Below are 3,955 nucleotides of genomic sequence, written 5' to 3'. Positions count from 1 at the left end.
TATTTCAAGTATATATCTTTTGTATTAGGTGAACTATCGTCAGAATTTAAAATAAATAAAAAATAGAGTGATTTATTTTGAAAGTAATCAAGATTTAATTTGAACAAGAAGTGTAAAGTATGGGGAGAGGCCGATGAGAAGCGAGAAAATTTAATCTTAGCTAATGGTTGCGGCTAAGCTTAACCCAACAATGGGTCGTCTAGGTCACTCAAGGTCAATCACCATTTAAACAAAAATATATCTTTATTATTTTCCAAATGAAAATATTCTCTTTAATTAAAATTATTTGGAAAGAAATAATTTGGAACACCATTTCGTTTTCAATTGAAGACAGCTGTCCTATTGGGTATATAAAAAATTATGGTCTGCGTGGTCCTTACATTAACTGTACAAGTACATTGAAGGAAATTATTTAGTTTGTATAAACTAAATAATCTCAATTTTTAATAAGTAACAAAACTAAAATCTGATTGTTAACTTTAGGTAATTGTAATATGGAACCATACCACCAGACAAAAAAAAAACTTACTTCTCAAGAAAAACAGAATGTATTGATAAACTTGAATTATTTTTGAGTTTATTTTTTAAATAATATCAATCTATATACAACAGTTTCATTTTCAGTAACTGAAAACATTGTACTTTGCCGGACCTGCGATAATAATTATAAACCTAGTACTCATAGTAAAACACTGGTATCACAGTTGAACTGAGAAATATATATGAATCTAAAAGATATAGTTTATATGGAATCATCAAAAAAATGGAATCCATACTAGTATCTACATTTTGGGATTGTAGTTACTATAGGTGTAGCTCCATTTTGGAATTGTAGTCACAATAAGTTCGAATGAGGAGGTTCAAAAAATGTAATAGGGACTATTTCCCGGTAAGGGAACTATTTCACGGCTGCACACTACAAAAACCTAACTGCCTACAAAACATTTGAATCGATGAAACTTTTCTTGCAAACATTTTTGAAAACTAGTTATCAATTTCTTATGTTTATTGAATCAACAGGCGCATATCGGTAGAAAACTAAAACTGTAGGCGCATTTACCCAACAGGACAGTAATTTACATCATACATTGCATAGAAGTAGTAGCAATTTAAGCTCGAAACATGTAGGGTTCCATATTAAAAGCAGATCTCATACAACCCTCTCTTCTAAGCTTCTATATTTACAATGAAATAATGACAGACATGTGTAGATTAATAAGTAGTAATTGTTTAAAATAACATCCTTTAGTAGCCACCGACAAGCTTTATTTATTTTTTTCAATATGTTAAAAGTGACAGAGAACTAACTATTTTTCAAAATTATATTTTCGTTAAAAATTATTTTTAAAAATAAAAGTATATAATCATGATCTCATGAAATGTTTTTTGACTGAAAATATTTCCTTAGTGGCAATTTTTAAAATTATTTTTATGTTTACCGTTGTTAATAGGACTCATTAATAAATGACAATTTCTTTAAAAAAATGCATTTATGTGAAATAACACAAAATTAATAATAAAAATTAGTTAAACCGGTTCCAATTTTAAGGATTGCAGCTCAAAAACAACAAAACAACATTCTATTACAATTCCGAACTCTTCAAAGTTATCAATTTGTTTTCATGAAGTAAGTTGGACTACAAAATAAATGGTAAACGGCACGAATTAAATATTTAAAAATAATCTCACTTAACCCTTCTGAAAGTGTATTAATTCCACAGAACGACAACCAAGAATTTTATTTCATAATTTTGGCTTATCTGTATGTTTTTTGATCTGCAAACAACGTAAATGAACTCCATTTTCCTTTATTACCCACAGATATTTCGTAAATTCGAGGTATAATATCAGTTTTGTAGCAAAAAATTCAAGGAAGTCATTCATTCCATTTATGGCAGTCAACTGATGAACTTCAAAATTTTAAAGTATCACAAGGACTTAACCATAAATCAGCATAAATGGAAACCTACTAGGTATGTGTTAAGAGATTATTTATGTCTTCGAATCTAGCAAATATATACATTATTATTATTATCAGAAAGAAGATATATCTTCTTTCCAAAGGTACTAAAATATGTAAGAAACACTTTAGGAAAATGTGCAAACTCTCTCTGAAATATTTCTTCTTTTTTTTCATTTTTGTGAGAGATATGTATAAAGTACACTTTTACTCATGTATACTTTAACCAAATTAAAATGCTACGGTTCCTTTAAAAAGAGAGTTTTTGCTTTTTATGATGATACTCCTAACGATAATTTATAGATCTGCAAGATTTGAAGGCAATATTAACTCACTTAATACATTGCAAAAAAACAATTTATATAAATACATTTTTTAATATCTCAAATTCAAATTGACCTATTAGGGCCCAATTTGAGCATTTGGTGTATTATGAAATGCTTTTAGTACGGTAGAAATTTGAAATTGATTGGTTGAGTACAACTCTAGATGATAAAAAAGATTTTATTTTATTTTTGTACCACAAAACTGGAGTGGCACATTAGATTTTGCGAAAAATCTGTACGTGATGGAAGTGAACGGAATTAATTGTCATTTGTGTTATCGGTAAACAATGGATAGGTTTTAAGTATTTACACATACTGATAACAATCAGAAAAACTTTTTTTTTTCTTTTTTTTTAACACCCCATTATTTTTTTTAAACATACAAAATCCATAATAATGGTTTTTTTTTTTTTCTTAGATCACGTTATGTTTTGTCCCTACCGTCAAATGCACGTTATCACGAACAACGCATAACACGACAACTAAATTCGCCTGCAATGGGTTTTAGATGGTTTTCATTTACACAAATTACCAAAACTCATTTTCTTTTTCGGTTATTGGCTGACAGTTAACCAGACTCCATTTTTAAACTGACAATTGTTATAAGTCTAGCATAAGCAAAGAGAACACTCAAACGATTTGGGTCTCAATTGAATTTTTTACCACACTAATTCTAAAAAGATATTTTTGTAATATGAAACTCTTTCAGATAATTGTTCATGCAAAAAATAAAGTAATAATATAATACATTTTATTTATTTTTTACAAATGTTATATTATATTATTCTCTTAAGAAAACAAATTTCCGAAACATTTTTTGGAAAACATATGGAATCAGCCCCAAAAATCCGGTAATCTTGGACCGGACCAATCACCAAACTCTTCAATCCAATGTAAAAAATCAGTTACTATTTTTCAAGACCGATTACCTCATATGTTAATATAAGTACATATGATTACATATTAACCTGTTTTACTTAATATGCGATTGAACTTAGCACTAGACTTTTTTGTATATATCTCTGGTTGACCGGGTCACTCATTCAACCGGCAATGTCTTGTTACTAAGACGGATAAGCGAGTTTCTACTGTATCTTATTTTCTTTGTTTTCTTCTCCTTTTATTTTTTGTTGTAACAATAAATGAGAAATAAAAAATGTTATATAAATACATATGGGGTTGAAAGCAATGCCTCAGCTAAGCTGATAAAGTTGATAAGTGAGATTGATAACGACTGGGAGGGAGAGTGGAAGGTTAACAGTGGAAATAACGACTAACAACCTCCCTGCCCCCACGACCCATCTCTCAGCCAGTGGGCTCCGCGGTCTGTTATTAGAGATGTTGTTAAAATGCTCCATTAGCTTTAATTGTCCCATTAACTCCCTCGGGGCTGTATCTCTTGCTGTAATTTCACATTTTAGCCCACTTTTATTATTTTTTTCTGTGAAACTTTATTTAAAAATTTTCTTCGTATTATGATAGTTTAGGCAGGTATTTTCAAACTTTATTTTAATTAATAAAGAAAGTAGCACAAAATTGAATAGTACAGAAATAAGTTTATTACCGTTATTATATATGTAAAGAAAAAGAATTTCTTTAATTTTTAATTACACATTCACGGCGTAAACAGTCGGTGTGAAGGTGGTTGTGGAATGCGTGGAAGGTAAAG

The sequence above is a fragment of the Halyomorpha halys genome, unplaced genomic scaffold (genome assembly GCF_000696795.3).
Source record: "Halyomorpha halys isolate HHAL.00 unplaced genomic scaffold, Hhal_1.1 Scaffold223.1, whole genome shotgun sequence".
NCBI classification, from domain to species: domain Eukaryota; kingdom Metazoa; phylum Arthropoda; class Insecta; order Hemiptera; family Pentatomidae; genus Halyomorpha; species Halyomorpha halys.
The sequence above is the reverse complement of the archived record's forward strand: the minus strand, read 5'-3'. Positions refer to the sequence as shown.